The following is an 18,623-nucleotide window of genomic DNA, read 5'->3' as shown; positions in this document are numbered from 1 at the left end:
AGGGGATGGTGAACAATTAAACTTAACAGAGTGGCTAGCAGAGTTTGCAACTCAAATAAGCTCGCAACTTAAACAATCGAGTGAACAAGTAAGTTTGAAACTTAAAGAAAACACAGATAGACTGGGTAAGTTAAGTTTGAATTTTGATCTATTAACTACTCATCTCAATGAGAAGTGTGAGGAAATTAAAACTACCCTCAGTAAGGATACTACCGAACAGCTGATACACTTCAGAAAAGAATTTCAAATTAAAGTTGAAAGTTTAAATGAAAATATACAAGCTAACACAGACAGTATTGCTGTCATCTACAACAGAGTAGATACTGAAGTTGAAAGATTAGATCAGAGAATAGACAAAACATCAGAAAACCTTAAACAAGAGTACAACCTGTATACCACTAATGTAGATACAAAAGTAGAAAAGATACACACTAAATATACACAATTGGAAGATGCATTGATGTCAAAACAAATGTTTTACAATCAAAATACAATGTATGGGCACATCCAAGTGAAATGCTTTCCTGGTGAAAATCTGCACCCTATTGACTTTATTCATCAATGTAAGGATATGTTTGTTGTACGAATGACAGATAACATAAAAATTAAGTTAGTAAAACGGTTTCTAGAAGGGGAGGCCCTATCCTGGGCAAATGAGAATAATGATTCTTGGAATACTTTTGAAGAGTTTGAAGCTAAATTTATTTGCAAATTTTGGTCACAATCCATACAAGCCAGATTAAAGTCAGAATTTCTAAATGGACCAGTGTATAGAGGGAAAGTAGGGGGAATGCAAAAATTTTGCAGAGATCAATTGAAAAAACTTGCTCACTTGAATAACTCTTTTGATATTATGACACAAATTGATGTTTTAAAAAGAAGGTTACCAGAGAGACTGCAGTGGGAATTGGTCCATGGACCAGACGATTCAATGGAAGAGTTCCTGAAATTTGTAGATAGATTAGATAGGGCCTTGGAAAGAGAGAATAACCAAAGTTTTGGCTCTGGCAACAATCAGTATGGGGGGTGGAACAGGAATGTAAATAGAGATTATTATGGGAGGAGAGACTTTGAAAATTCTGGAAATAATGCTCCAAATAGGGGAGATAGGAGATATGAAAATGATTTCAGAAACAATACACAGGAGGGAGGATGGAGGAGAGATAACAGGAATGATAGAAATAGGTATTGGGGAAGAGAACAAGATAGAAGGGGGTTTGTTGAAACTAGTGAACAAAACGACAACTACAAACGGACAGACCGAGGGAACCAGCCGGGAAACGGTGGACAGTCCCACTAGGTGTCCGTAGTTTTGGGGCTAGACAATATTATGATAGGACAACACATAACCGAAACTGGAAAAGGAGAGGATACAATGTAAAGAGTAAATACCATGAAAATACTGATGTTGTTAGAATGAATAAATTAGAATTTAATAAAAGGTTTTGGGATACTATGAGTAAAAGTGATACAGTTAATAAAAACAGTGTTCAAGCACAGGTAGTTAGTGAAAGTGCAGAAGTTGAAGGTATTGCAGAGTTCCTTAGTTGGGCTGAAAAAGATACTGGTGTTAATAACAAGTCAGACACACCACAAATAGAATCTATTTTGGGGGGTTTATTTGATAAGAAGGGGGATGCCGAAGTGTTTAATGGAGCCAAAGGCCCAATTGCTGAGATTCAGATACATAGGGGGGAAACTGAAGATGGGGTTGTTGTGGAGGAGGAGGAAGAAGTAATAGAGGGACATTTAAATAATGATCCTAAATCAAGTGATGTTATTGATGATGAGAGTGTGGAGGAAGAAATAAAAGTATTTGTAGAATTGAAAAGTGATTATGTAGTAAAGGTAAGTGATGTGACAAACATGGGTAATAATGAGGTTAATTTAAGTGAAATGCAGACTAGGGAATGTGTATCTGATTACAAGCTATTGCCTATTGGGAACTATGAAACACTAATCTATGAGAATGGTAATAATAATAAAGAAAATATAAAGGGATGGAATGTAAATGTGTGTTTTCAAGAAAAAGGGGAAAAGTTTTTGGAAGTTTTGTGGAACAACTATGGAAACTGTATAAACAAAGATGCCTTTTGGAAAGAATTAGCAAAGGTAAGTGCAACCTTGTATCCTACATGGTGGACAAGAATCCGTAGTGGACTTTATAAAAAATGGGGTGAAAACAGTAGTTTGTTAAGTGACAACACAGTGTTAAGAGGAACAGATGAAAACAAAGGTTTATGGTTAAATGTCAATGCTTTGCAAACAGAGAGGGATGTGTCTAAGTGTAGGAAAGAGACATTAGACTTAGGAACTAAAGAAATTGAAAATGATCTATTGTTTGAAAATACTGAAATAGACAAAGATGTTGAGCTAGGTTGTCCATATGTTAAAGTAAACATTGACAAGTGGGAAGGAAGAGTGTTAGTAGACACAGGAAGTCCTGTTTCTGCCATCACTTCTAGACTTAGAGATAAGCTCAGAAATTCTCAACATTTTCCTGAGATGCCAGTTGTTGGATTAAAAGTGAAAGGAGCTACAGGCAGAGCCAGTAAGGTAGTTAAGAAACAAGTGTTACTTACTTTTAAAATTGATAACCTAAATTTTGAACATGGATGCTTAGTAGTAGATGACCTGAATGAAAATTTCATTTTAGGTATGGATTGGATATTAAAAGTGAATGCTGGGTTTAATTTTACAGCAAAACAAATGTGTATTATAGAACCTGTTAAGCAACAAAGCTGTGTAGTGAATTTGTTAATTTTAAACTGTGGTGACAGCTGTAACCACATTCAATCGGTGTATCATGAAAATGATGATGTTTATTACCCGGATGAGAACTTAGGGGATGATGCAGAGGGTCAAGAGTTTGAGAAGTTAGTAGAGAAAAAACTGGGGGAAGCTGAAAGCCTAAATAGTACACAGAAGAAAAAATTAAAAGAGTTATTATGGGAATTCCAGGATGTGTTTGATGATAGACCTGGTAGAGTGAAATATTATCAATGTAAATTACAGTTAAAACCTCATGAGCCTTTCTTTATAAAACCGTATGGAATACCATTTGCAAAAAGAGACGCTGTGGAAAAAGAAATACAAAAAATGGAAAATTGGGAAGTTATAGAAAGAAGTTGCAGTGCCTACAACAACCCGTTGGTCATTGTAAAAAAAGGGAGAGAATAGCGTTAGGATTGTATTAGACTCCAGACATCTGAAAAAGTATCTCATCAGAGAAAACGACCACCCATCAAGCAATCCGGCTGAGAGATACATGAGAGAGATTGGAAGACTGTGCAGAACCTACTGTAGCCAGAACCACACTAATTGGTTAGAGTACATAAATAGTTTTGAAGAAATAATGAACAGCTTACAGCACTCTTCCACTGGGTTTTCCCCACACGAAATGATGTACAACCAATACCCTGCTAGTTTCTTCACTGAAAACATAGAGTATCCACCTTGCAAAATTATGTCGCCACAAGAAAGAGAAGACTGTGTACGGGAAACCATGAAAAAACAAGGGGAATTGAGAAAAAGGCGACATGCAGCCAAAGGAAAAGCTACACAGTTCAAACCAGGGGACCTTGTACTCGTCAAGACACAAGAGAAATCAAAATTATTGTCGGCCGAACTTAAAAAGTTTTTTGATATTTACATTGGTCCATTTGAAATAAAAGAAAGCCCACATCCTAATGCATATAGACTTATCTTTCCCAGATCAAGAAGGTTATTTGGATTAAGAAACATCACTGAATTGAAACCATATAAACATGATTAAGCACATTTCCCTGTTTGAATACAGTTACTTACCCATTTTCCGTAAAGCATTTTATCAGCAAAGATTTTTACTGGGTGTGTCAAATAGCAACTACCACTCATCCTACAGACCCTGGAAAAGTTCCAGATCTCTGAGACAATGTTTTTATATTTTTATTGTCACTATTGAATATTAAATTTGGAGACATCTTCTTTACTTGCAAGGGGCAAGTTTAAACATGCACCCAAAGAGGTGACAAACATTTATTACTTTCTGTTTGTATTGTTGAATATGGGACATACTTGCACCAAATATAAAAGACAATGTAAAAATTGTTGTGCAAGACCCATCATTTTGTTACTATTTTCTTAAGCATAAGATTTGTGTACAATTTTCTACAGCTAATCAGATGTTCACCAAGTTTGATGTTTGTGTTATGTTGTGACCAATTTAAGTGTCCAATTTTAGTATTAATATGTTCTTGTACTATCTTGACTGTCTCAATGGGAGACAAGTTTTTTAAATATTTTCTTTTTTTTAAAATGCATATTATATTCATACATGTGACTTCTCTAGTGTTTGTGTTTATATATCATGTCCATACTTCTAATTATGTTTTTTGTTTTCATTTCCTTTATGTGGCTCAAAAAGAGCAGACAGTTGCAATATTTTCCTATGGACATCTGACCTGTCCATCTATGTAATATATTTATGTTCCTTCTATTATCTTGATTATTCTGTGACTCAATGAGAGCTGGCTTTGAAATAATTTACATATATTTTTTTATATATCTTAAGATCGCATGTGATATATTTGTGTCTGTTTTTGATCATTTTCCATGTGGCTCACTGGGAGCAAAGATTAAGCTTTTTTTTTTACTTTCATATATTACTAAATATTTTTATTATGCTGTCGTACTGAAAGCCATAACACAAAGTGCATTTGAAAGAACATAACTAAAATATTTGCAGGAAAAAGTCATTTTGAAACGGTGTAACGGTCATGGTATACATACACATTATGCATAGTAAAACAAAACAAAAATTATTAAAGTAGTACTTTTCCAAATTTTAAGCATTTGACACATTTGTCTTAGTCGGCTAATATCATTAACATTCTGTAAATGATATTACCCGAGGGGGGTATTGTAATAGAACATATTAAAGGCTTTACTTTACCGAAGTATGTGATACCCGCCAAATTCAACCAGTTTAACGAGTATTTATGATTATAGAAAAGTTATTGTGTATGTTAACAATGATTGCACAACATGTCTCCATAAACAGTCAACCCATTAAATCATACTGAATAACTGACCCACACAAAAGTTAATATCACTTGATCACTGATACAGCAAATGTCATCATGTAAAAACACTAAGTTTATCTTAAATAATTAATATGAAGTACGAAAAATAGTAGCCAACTTAGGTATTTTGGATCTCCTTAAATAAAAATCACCCAGTGAAACCTATTTGTTCACTAGGAGTGTTTTCACTCAGTATTCACGTAATCAATCCTATTTTAGACGAAAACCAATTTAATTCTTAATAATTCATGTTACTTACTTATTTATGCAAATTAGAGAAGTCAATTGACAAACTTCTAAAAAATGGCCTTTTTGTAACAGAGAATTATTCTGTCAAGTCAACAAATCTGTCTGTCATTTTCATAACATGTTAAATTATGTCACTCGATGCAAATTAATAACTTATCTGCACAAATTATGATAACAGATGTACATGTGACTTATAAACTATATCTCTTTTTAGTAGTTCTTTGACAATGTTATAAATACAAGCAGCAAGAAGGGTCGAGGAGGCAGTCGGAATGTCACTCTGGTAAAGTGTGTTTGTGTGTTATTGTTTGAGGTGGATAAACAATGCAAAGATCATGTAATGGAAGTACTACTTTGTGTTGTGTCATGGTCTTTGGTAGACAGTGGAATTAAGATGGCCACCATAATAAATATTTGAAGGTTACATATTTGTTGGTTTCGCTCGTTCTTTATCATCAAAAGCACATAAAAAACACGGGACCTCATGTTTTTAACCCTAGACAACCAGATTTAGAGTCAGCATCAGCATCGAGACACAGCAGCGATCCAGGAAGCAGCAGCGATTACTACAACGCATTTTAATGGTGCCAACCTAACATCAAGTGCTAACAAGCTCCGTAAATGGGAGTGAAATAGTGCGATTACAGCAATTAGCTATATCAATGACTAGGCGACCATTACAAAGTACAATAAAACATATTCTGTCTCTTCTAAGGCTGGAACTAAGTCTTCTATGACAGACAATCATTAGAACCAAATTTGTCTCTATTAAGCTGCAGAGTTTACAGGCAGAGAAAAATGAATCAAAGTACATTTAGTAGAATCACTAAGATTAACATGCTTCCATTTATACTTATGTATGAGGAGGTCACGGAAAGTGCCATAACCAGATTTCCCAGAAATTCGCTCAGTGGAAGAGGGTCAAAATAAGCTAACATGTGTCTTAGCTTATACGTAGCTACTCGACCGTTTCTTAGAAAATGACGCTCAAAGTTATCGAGGTACTGTATGTACCTTTTAGCGAGTACACACTCCCGCCGAAGCGCTGGTACAGTGCCTAGCGTGGCGGTTTCTTACTTTGTTCGGATGTTCGAAACCCTATAGTTATTTTTATTTTAGTTTGTAATTTATCTATCCATGTTCGTGGAAGAATACTACACGATGTTTCCCAATGTACATTGTAATCAATTTTGCTCCTCAGAACGTTCGTACTTTAATTGAAATGTTCGATTCCGTATAAATTTTGGCCTGACTTAATTTTTGTACTTAAGTAGTATATTCCACATCTAAAGATAATTTTGCAAATATTTAATCACCAAGACACTATTTTTCTGATAAAATAATTTTATTTTCTATATAGATCCATTTAGCAACATAGATCTTGAACCATAGAAATTAGTAATCACAACTGTGAACTTAAATGAGTCAAAAACCACTTTACAGTCAAACTAATATTATTGTACTTTAATTTTCTTGTAAACAGAAATTCTGTTTTCGCTTTAAATTATTCTAATTTTACTATCGATAATTCAATCGACAATTATACAAAGACAGAAAGCTAGTTTTTATTTTGTCAAAATTTGCAACCTTCACTATTAATTATTGGGCGCATAAATCATCCTATAAACAATTATTTTCAGAAAACATTATGTAAATTTTACGTGAAAAGTAATTTCAATTAAGACAATCATAAAAAAAATTCATTTGAACAACAGTCGATTCTAGAGCGATCTGGAAGCTATGTCTGTAATGAAGCTATGTACGTAATACTTACAGAAATTCTAGACGTCAAAAACACCATTATAGTTTCAACTGTCAATATAACTATCAAGTTTTTTGTGTCGTGTTGAAATGCAGGATAATTTTTAACACTTAAGAAGTCGTGTTGTAGAAAGTGTCAAGAATTTGCAAATAAATGCTGATTATGTCAAAAAGCAACAATATTCCAGCGGCTTTTACTGAAACAAAATACCATGGGCCTGTTAACTGAACAGCATAAACATTAACCTATACAGAATGAGATTTTCACTCTGCAGCTGAGTGTGCGCTCATATGAAACTTCCTGGCAGATTAAAACTGTGTGCTGGACCGAGACTCGAACTCGGGACCTTTGCCTTTCGTGGGCAGGTGCTCTACCATCTGAGATACCCAAGCACGACTCACGGTCCCTCCTCACAGCTTTACTTCTGCCAGTATCCTACCGTCCGTACTTTACAGCCATGTCTCCGCAATATCCTTGCTTTGAGGAGTGCTAGTCCTGCAGGGTCGCAGGAGTGCTTCTGTAAAATTTGGAAGGTTGGAGATGACATACTGACAGAAGTAAAGCTGTGAGGACGGGGCGTGAGTTGTGCTTGGGTAGCTCAGATGGAAGGCCACTTGCCCGCGAAAGGCAAAGGTCCCGAGTTCGAGTCTCGGTCTGGTACACAGTTTTAATCTGCCAGGAAGTTTTATATCAGCGCACATTCCGCTGCAGGGTGAAAATCTCATTCTGGAAACATCCCCCAGGCTGTGGCTAAACCATGTCACCGCAATATCCTTTCTCCCAGGAGTGCTAGTTCTGCAAGGTTTGCGGAAGAGCTTCTACATCATCTACATCTACACGGATACTCTGCAAATCACATTTAAGTGCCTGGCAGAGGGTTCATCGAACCACCTTCACAATTCTCTATTATTCCAATCTCCTATAGCACGGAAAGAACGAACACCTGTATCTTTCCGTACGAGCTCTGATTTCCCTTATTTTATCGTGGGGATCGTTTCTCCCTATGTAGGTCGGTGCCAACAAAAAATTTTCGCATTCGGAAGAGAAAGTTGGTGATTGGAATTTCGTGAGAAGATTCTGTCGCAACAAAAAACGCCTTTCTTTAATGATGTCCATCCCAAATCTTGTATCATTTCTGTGACTCTCTCTCCCATATTTCGCGATAATACAAAACGTGGTGCCCTTCTTTGAACTTTTTCGATGTACTCCGTCAGTCCTGTCTGGTAAGGATCCCACACCACGCAGCAGTATTCTAAAAGAGGATGGACAAGCGTAGTGTAGGCAGTCTCCTTAGTAGATCTGTTACATTTTCTATGTGTCCTGTCAACAAAACGAAGCCTTTGGTTAACCTTCGCCACAACATTTTCTATGTGTTCCTTCCAATTTAAGTTGTTCGTAATTTTAATACCTAGGTATATAGTTGAATTTACGGCTTTTAGATTAGACTGATTTAATGTGTAACCGAAGTTTAACGAATTCCTTTTAGCAGTCATGTTGAAGACCTCACACTTTTCTATATTTAGGGTCAACTGCGAACTTTCGCACCATTCAGATATCTTTTCTAAATCGTTTTGCAATTTGTTTTGATCTTCTGATGAATTTATTAGTTAATAAACGACAGCGTCATCTGCAAACAACCGAAGACGGTTGCTCAGATTGCCTCCCAAATCGTTTATACAGATAAGAAACTGCAAAGGGCCTATAATACTACCTTGGGGAACGCCAGAAATCATTTCTGTTTTACTCGATGACTTTCCGTCAATTACCTCTCTGACAGGAAATCACAAATCCAGTCACATAACTTGAGACGATATTCCATAAGCACGCAATTTCACTATAAGTAGCTTGTGTGGTACAGTGTCAAAAGCCTTCCGGAAATCCAGAAATACGGAATCGATCTGAAATCCCTTGTCAATAGCACTCAACACTTCATGTGAATAGAGAGCTAGTTGTGTTTCACAGGAACGATGTTTTATAAGTCCATGTTGACTGTGTGCCAATAGACAGTTTTCTTCGAGGTAATTCGTAATGTTTGAACACAATATATGTTTCAAAATCCTGCTGCATATCGACGTTAATGATATGGGCATATAATTTAGTGGATTACTCCTACCACCTTTCTTGAATATTGGTGTGACCTGTGCAACTTTCCGGTCTTTGGGTGCGGATCTATCGTCGGGCGAATGGTTGTATATGATTGTTAAGTATGGAGTCAGTGCATCAGAATGCTCCGAAAGGAACCTAATTGGTATACAATCTGGACCAGAAGACTTGATTTTATTACATGATTTAAGTTGCTTCACTACTCAGAGCATATTTACTTCTACGTTACTCATGTTGGCAGCTGTTCTCGATTCTAATTGTGAAATTTTTGCTTCGTGTCCTTTTGTGAAGGCATTTCGGAAGGCTGTGTTTAGTATCTCTGCTTTGGCAGCACTGTCTTCTGTAGTACCTCCATTACTATCTCGCAGAGAAGGCATTGATTGTTTCTTGCCGCTAACATACTTCACATACGACCAGAATCTCTTTGGATTTTCTGCCGCGTTTGGAGACAGTTTCGTTATGGAAACTGTTATAAGCATCTCGCATTGAAGTCAGCGCTAAATTTCGAGCTTTTTTTTCTGTAAAACGTGGCCAATCTTGGAATTTTGCGTCTGTTTAAATTTGGCATGTTTGTTTCGTTGTTTCTGCAACAGTGTTCTAATCAATTTTGTGTACCAAGGAGGATCAACTCCGTCGTTTGTTAATTTATTTGGTATAAATCTCTCAATTGCTCCGGTACTATTTCTTTGAATACAAGCCACATCTGCTCTACACTTACATTATTGATTTGGAATGAGTGGAGATAGTCTCTCAGGAAGGCTTCAAGTGAATTTTTATCTGCTTTTTTGAATAGGTATATTTTTCGCTTATTTTTGGAGGATTTGGGAATTACAATATTCAATCTCGCTACGACAACCCTGTGTTCACTAATCCCTGTATCGGTTTTAGTGCTCTTTATTAACTCAGGATTATTTGTTGCTAAGAAGTCAAGTGTGTTTTCACAACCGTTTACTATTCGCGTGTGCTCATGAACTAACTACTGGAAATAATTTTCAGAGAATGCGTTTAGCACAATTTCGGATGATACTTTATTCGTACCTCCGGAATTAAAACATGTATTTTCGCCAACATATCGAGGGTAAACTAAAATCACCACAAACTATTATCGTATGAGTCAGGTACGTGTTTGAAATCAAACTCCAGTTTCTTTTGAACCTTCCAGCAACTGTATCAGCTGAGCTGGAAGGTCGGTAAAAGGATCCTATTATTATTTTATTCCGGTTGCCAGCAATGTCCTCTGCCCATACTAACTCACAGGAAGTATCTACTTTAATTTAGCGACAAGTTAAACTACTTCTAACAGCAACAGACACGCCACCGCCAACGGTGTTTTGCCTATCCTTTCTATTAGCGTTTGGAACTCTGGTACTTTCCCAACACAGCTGCGACAATTTACAACTGTTACACCGATGGTTCCTGTAGCTACGTTCTTCCTATTTTCGACCTGCACTCTTTGAGACTGAACACTTTTGTTCTTCCCCGAGACCTTCTAACCTAAAAAACCGCTCAGTCCACGCCACACAGCCGCTGCTACCTACGTAGCCGCCTCCTGTGTGTAGTGGACTCCCGACCTATTCAACGAAACCCAAAATCCCACCACCCTTTGGCGCAAAGTGAGGGATCTGCAGCCTACACGCTCGGAGAACCGTCTGAGCCTTTGATTCAGACCCTCCACTCGTCTCTGTACTAAAGGTCCGCAATCGGTCCTGTCGACCAAGCTGCAAATGGTGAGTTCTGCTTTCATCTCGCAAGCAAGACTGGCAGCCTTTACCACTTCTGTTAGCCGCTCGAAACCAGGTAGAATCTCTTCTGATCCTAAGTGACACACATCATTGGTGCCTATGTGAACAACCACCTGCAGTTGGCTGCACTCTGTGCTCTTCATGGCGTTCAGGAGAACCCTTTCCACATCTGGAATGACTCCACCCGGTATGCACATGGAGTGCACATTGGTTTTCTTCTCCTTCTTGGCAGCCAAGTCCCTAAGGGCCCCCATAACGCGCCTAACGTTGAAGCTCCCAACTACCAATAATCTCACCCTCTGTGATTGCCCGCATCTTGCAGGCTGAGTGGTTTCCTCTGAAGCAGGTCAGGCGACAGCATCTGGCTCAGCGACAGTGTCAGCCACAGACAGCACCTGCAATCTGTTTGTCAGACAAACTGGGGAGGCCTTACGTGCGGCTGCCTGGGAAGTCTTTCACCGCCTGCTTCGGCCCGGGGCGACCTCCGACTCGATCACAGGAGAGGGGTCAACCTCAGTGCGAGCAGTAACTGTGGTGGCCACCGGTGAGGACTGATCGGAGGACTCGGACGTGCTGGACGTCAGTTGGATCCCCACGGCTGGCCCACAACAGTGGTGCCAATCCACTGCAGCGTCCAGCTGTGCAACCGAAGCCATCACAGCCTGAAGCTGAGAGTGAAGTGTCACGAACTCAGCTCGCATCTGCACACAACAATCGCAGTCCCTGGCCATACTAAAAGACTGTGGAAAAGTAAACTATGCAGATAAACGGACTATCGGCACGTGCTGCGCAACTCTACTGTAGGCCCTGACGAAAACGCAGGAAGTGTGTCTAATAATACGCAGATATTCGAAAACCTAACTACCGAAGCACTAAGGCGAAACTATATAATTCGCCACTGATTAGGAACTTGTAATATGTCACAAAATCGGTTTACTTTCCGACGTAAACGAAACCGCGAGAACTGTGGCTATTAGATATTAAATTTACACGCAGAAACTGGGGAAACTAAACTATTAAAGCATACATATGATATAATAAAATTCGTTCCTGGTTAGGAACTCTTAAATGGCACAAAAGCGGCTACATCCCTGTTGCTGCGATTGTCTCGGCCGGCTACTAACTGCCTGACTGTGAAATTTGGAAGGGAGGAGACGAGGTACTTGCAGAATTGAAGCTGTGAGGATGGCTCCTGAGTCATGCTTGGACAGCTCAGTTGGTAGAGCACTTGCTTGTAATAGGCAAAGGTCCCGAGTTCGAGTCTCGATCTCGCACACAGTTTTAATCTGCCAGGAAATTTCACTTCATATTATTCCTTATGCAATCAATCACACGAAAAATCAAAAAAAGAATGGCGTTAGTTGCAGGACAATACGTCAATTACATCCAAAGAAATTACAAAGTAAAGTTGATGCTTGAAGTAACCGAAACGCACCACTATTGCATAGCCCGAGATGCAAGCAGGAACACTACATTGCTCGTAAACGCGATGTGATTAATGTACTAAGATGCAACGAAGTCTGTACTTATTGCTATTTGCACTGTTACTAAGTGGGCTGGAAACAATACAAATGTGCAGCCATACACAATGAAAAATGAGTAATGTGTTAACGCATTCGTACTTTATTGACCTCTATTACAGTACTAGAATGGACGTAACGGTAGCGAAAAACCGAATATCACTGGCCAGGTTAAACATAATTAAAGGCTGATCGAGGATCTAACAGAGGGGTAAATGGTAGTTGTACATAGCTATGTGACTGGACATCTGTATTGTTTCCAGGCCACTTAATACAATAGGTATGGCGACTGTTGCATCGCTGTACATCAATCACGGAACGATTACGAACAGTCTGGGAATGGCGCTTGCAATTCAGGATGTGCAATAGCGGCGCGTTTCGTTTATTTCAAGCGTCAACTTCACTTCGCAATTTCTCAGGGTGTAATTGACGTATTGTAATGTAACCAACGCCATCCTTTTTGTGATTTTTCATGTTATCAACTGCGTAAGAAATTACACGGGGTGTCCATTTAAAAAAAAACGTAAATTTGCGTTGAAAATAATATTTGCTTACATTTTGGAATGTCTCATTGCACTTACTTTCATGAGACCCTGCCTCACATTCATACCTGTGGAAGTCGGTTTTCAATATCTATAGTTTTTCCAGAAATATATACACTGAAACGTTTAAATGGACCATCGTGTACAGTACGCTATGCGGTTGCGCTGAAATGCTAATCATTTGCATAGCCAAGTATTTAGTACACTTCATGTCAGTTGGAAGTCTGTTGCATGTGGCCTTCGTTGTGTTCCTGTTTTTATGACCAGCAGCTTAATTTTGTGAAAAAAGTTAGTAATATGATTTTTTTTTTTTTTTACCGCAGCTTACTGTGTGTACTGAGCCCCGTCATCATCTCCGCGCAAAGTTAATGCATGGAGAAGCTCTAGTTCAATAAGTGGTATATTAATGTCTTTTGTGGTATGAGATTTCTTAAATCGTCGGAATGTGTCGCGTGCCCAATTGAGGTTCGACTTGCTATACCGATTTTTACCTTAATACATTTATAGGGTGACAATTATTGAACCATATGATATAAAATCGTCATAACTTCTGAACGGTTTGCGTTAGGACGTTGAAACCGCACGGTTGGCCGCGGGTCATGATGGGAATTAGTATGCACTGTATGGTTTGGTTTAGCGACGAAGCTCACTTTCATTTTGATGGATTCGTCAATAAACAAAACTGGCGCATTTGGGGGGACTGAGAATCATACATCTCACTTAAAGTTAAAAACTCGCTGTTTTGCCTTCCGTTGCACGTGGCTGTTCGCTTAATGATTTATCCATTTTACAGGACGTGATTAGGCGTGTTGTGTCCACCAAGCAACGTCTGTGACGAACTACGGTTTCTCAGCTAAGGTTATGTATCATGTTAGGGTAAGATTACGTTCGAGAGCTGCATTCGATGGTAATTCGCGATTTAAATGCTACATCCCGCGAATTTTGTATATATTAATCAAAATATGGTTGGGATTACAGGTTAAAAACTGACAGGTAGGTTTTGACAATTGGAAGATCTTTATGAACATACATCCTGCCGGCCTACTCGCTGTTACTGAAGTTGTTTAATCAAGATAGCCCTACAAAATAGTAGTCACTCTTTATAAGATGGCATTGGTCGCTCTGGAGCACTGTAGATGTTGTAGAATTGGCATTAGGCAGTTCTCTGACCCTCCACTATTAACGTAAGTCAAGGCTGTGAAGGGGTGTGTACATACTAGTCGCTCGTATGGAATCGGCTCACTACGATCGGATGACGTGAAGTTGTGGCAGAAAGGAACTATGGTGTGTAGACGTGACCATTATCTCACAGTGAATGAATTTGGCCGATTTGTTGGTTTATCAACATGGACTATCCAATGTGTTTACAAGGATTTTTGGACCACTCGGAGCAATATAAAACGGGGTAAGTACAATGGCCATAAAAAGATACCGAGAAGGTCCAGAGACAAGTCTTATGTCTTGTCATTGACAATCGGTTTCAGACACAACTAGGGTTCATATCAATATCTACCGGTTTCCAAGCGAACATTGGGAAGAGAACTACAGCATATACAATGGCCATCTGCAGTCCGGTATCTCGCAAAAGGCCCTTGCTGATAGAGGCACATAAAGATGCACCTCTTCAAAGGGCCAAACAACACTGACTCTACACAGTATGTGAAGGTGAGTAGTGTGGTTCGATGATTCGCGGTTATACCACTTTCTAATGATGGAAGGCATCGAGCGCACCGACTCTTGATTAGATGTTAAACCTGCAGTGTAGTGGTGTGGTTTTGTGATGTTTCGTGCCGTTTTCAATATGATGACTTGGACCCATTCATTTAATTTACCTTTAACGTGAACCATAATGTTTATTTCAACATTCTTCGTGACCAAGTTTTATCCTACCTTCTACATCTTCATGATGAGTTGATGTGGACATTTCCATCTTCCAAGATGACAATAGCCATGTTCATAGGGCTGCACACATACATTCCTGATTTGACCAACACTTACCACCGTCTGCATCTCGACTAGATCGTTAAAATCTTACACATATAGAAAAAAATCTAAGACTATATGGAATAGCCACTGCAACATAGCAATCGGCATTCCTCCTATTGTACTTCTACAGGGTATAATCGTCAATGAGTTGCTTCAGATGGATCCTGTGTACCTCAAGAAACTCATGGATTGTTTTCCTAGCTGAAAGAGGCCACTGTCTGGGTTTGAGGAAGTTTTACACAGTCCTAGAGTTATGTCAACTGTGGGTTACTAATTTTTTGTTAGGTTTGCTTATTAACATAGGAGTGAGCCCATATGGGGCAGAATGATTGGGCTATGGGAAATAAGTTTGTCAAGCTGTGACATTTTGTGTGTTTCAGTGTGGATAGAAGAGGGTAGTTTGTTGCGACGGACTAATTTGAAGCCTCACAGTGTGGTCACAGCAGAAGATGGATGCCATATTTTCCATATGATCATGGCACTAAACATACACATACACATACACGACACAAGCACATCATCTGTTAGGGACTCGGCTGCTGCTAGGCACGCATCAGATTCCTAGTCCATAAATCTTGAACTGCTATGAGAACAAAGCTAGTGTGATTATAACAAATTCCAATGACTACCGTTTGGCAGCACCTGTTGTTGAGTGATGATGACAGTTATGATGTTTTGGGGCACTATTGCATAAAAAAAGATATCCTCCGTCTTAGGTTTAGCGGTCAGGCTGAACAGTAAAGGTTACATCATGTGTTTGCATGAAACTACCGCAAAATCGACTTCGGCCCACGATATAAGAATTGTTGATGATCATGCGTCCTTTGGATAGGGATGTTTGCATCCATACCAGCTGAAACACAACGCTACATCGTGGAAGCACTCATCATAATCATTCACACGACACTGATACTTAGCTGACGCTTTAGAACAGGTAGGAGGAGAGCAATAGGATAACACATCCATTACGGTCTCGTCCAGGATGGCAATGTGGGATTCCCATACCTGCCACCAATGCTCATTTCCTGTGTATGCGACTGACATCGATTTATTGTTTTTTGGAGTTTAGCTGCTGTACCGATTGTTCTGTAACATAGCTCATAGACTAGATTAAGGTGAACGGTGGTCTGGCAGCAAGCTGGTGAACTCACATAATGTGATGTCATAAAAATAGTTACAGTTATTGTTATGGAGTGTACTGTATGCATATTGGACTTCGATGAGTGGTTCATGTCATTTTGATGACATCATGTGTCAAACCAAACAAGTGGTATCAGAAGGCTCAATATTTCCACTTCATGGAGACGTTAGTACCCTTCTGGCCACTGTACATGTCACACTGCAGCAGGGCAGCGGTGGTGCAGCACTGATAATCTTGGCAATGAGTGCCCATAAACTCCAATGGTGGTATACATGTGCCGGCCGCGGTGGTCTAGCGGTTCTAGGCGCTCAGTCCGGAACCGCGCGACTGCTACGGTCGCAGGTTTGAATCCTGCCTCGGGCATGGATGTCTGTGATGTCCTTAGGTTAGTTAGGTTTAAGTAGTTCTAAGTTCTAGGGGACTGATGACCATAGATGTTAAGTCCCATAGTGCTCAGAGCCATTTGGTATACATGTAGTCTGGACTTAACTACCTGCCTTCCTGCCTCCATAGCTGATATCCCTAACACACGTCATTGGTAGGCATTTAGAACCCTGGATGAGGAATAACTTGTCACCACAACGTTTTGGCTGATAAGAGGAGAAGAAGTGGTGGTGTAAAGTTCCCGATCACCAGACTTTGCACCAATGTTCTGGATTAAATTCCAAAAATCTCCCCATTGAGTGGGGATATGAAACACTGTTGATGGTGATCTGTCTCTCAGAAGAGGCATAAGCTCAGTGATTTCCTGGTGCTATTTGCCAAGCACTTCCTGCCGTCAGATTTCACAAGAGAAACATGGCACACATGCATAACACAGACCTACATTCAACAGGTGCACTTAATATGCAATTGACATAGCACAAGGAAAGAGGTCATTGTCCATGTAGGGAGAAAATGCTTTTTATTCCACCACTGCTTTGCCCAGTGTAACAAAGGGCTCCTGCATCTATTCAGCAGAACGACGTCACAGGGAAAGTATCGCAAGTCAGCTCGATAACAAGGTGTAATGACAAAAGATCGTGTATTCAGTACACAACAACAGTACACAATAAGATGTATTAAATATGTTGAAATTGGAGAAGACGCCGTCCAATGCTTCTGAAAGTCAGAGTTGTGACATATTACAGCCATGACAAGGTGTCTAGAGGTGCTGACAAGACAAGCAAGCCATGGAAAATTATGCCATGATTTCTCAAAAGTTACACCTGTCAGCTCCGGCCTGTTTTGACTTAGTGCTCAGGACTTGAGAAATATTAGCCATCCCGGCTTGTATACAGGATATCCCAGTAGGAATGGTCAATATTCAGGTATATGACAGTAATGATCATTTGAATCAAAAAAGTCCAGTAGACATGGGCTCTAAAATGCACATATTAAGAGCTATCTGCATTTGCTCGTTTTCGCTACGGTGAAACAGACCTCTTCTACTGAACAAGTGCTCATAGCTTTTAAGGTATGCATTTTAAAGCCCATGTTTACTAGACAATTTTTTATTGTTTTGGTCTATACTACCTGCTCACAAAATATGGAAAGCGAAGAGTTTGCAGTAGAAGAAATTTGTTTCACAATATCGAAGATAAATAAGTGCTCAGAGCTCTTAAGGTATACATTTTAGAGGCCATGTTTATTAGACATTTCTGCTTCGAATGATCGTTCCTGTCATACTCCTCAATATTGACAATTCCTGCTGGGACACCCTGTATGTAGCACCTGCTTTGGACTCTTACTCTCAGCTATGGACAGTAAGCACGGTTATACAGGCGACTCCAGATGCTAATCATGAGAAGAAGTCTACTTGCAGTCCGAGATGAACTGGCCAGCCACTACCATCAGACTTTGCTGCAGGCGACTGGTTGAACTGAGTCTGAATGCTGTCGACTTGGAACTTTCACACCATCGAACCTGCTGTGTGACAACTGTCTGCCAATGGCCACTTTCCTGGTGGACTGTGGATTTAAGTTTGAGCCATTTAGCTACCCAGTCACCACAGCCAGAATGTGCACACTGTCGCTGTACTCTGGGCCAGTAAATGCTGTGCTGTTCACAGCTTAGTGTGGGCACACACCATTGTCATCAGCCATGATGGAGGTTGTGGTTTGATACTGCCTTCCCAGTATGCTTCTCGTCGAACTGCACAAGCCAGTCAACAGCTGTGTCTGCTTTCTGCTCTTCACCACACACTGCTGCCATCTTGTCACTTGTGTCAGTCCCTCTTCTGCTGCTCTAAGAACAGCACCCTCCTGACACCCATCACCATCTGTCGGTACATGTCCCGCGCCAACTTCCGGGTAGCTTATTGCTGATGCTGGCATGGCCCAGTGATAACGGCCTGTTACATTATGGAGGCCATTGACTGCCCCTCCAGCTCCAACTCCACCACTGTAATTGTTTTGTAATAAAAGATTTCTCAGAAATGTTTCAATGACATGTCGCTGCCCAACACCTGCCATCACCACCACTGCAGTCATGCCATGGGGGCGGAACTGCATTACATCTTGACCTCAACCAATCT

The sequence above is a fragment of the Schistocerca serialis genome, chromosome 3, assembly GCF_023864345.2.
Source record: "Schistocerca serialis cubense isolate TAMUIC-IGC-003099 chromosome 3, iqSchSeri2.2, whole genome shotgun sequence".
NCBI lineage: Eukaryota > Metazoa > Arthropoda > Insecta > Orthoptera > Acrididae > Schistocerca > Schistocerca serialis.
This window is presented reverse-complemented; position numbering follows the sequence as displayed.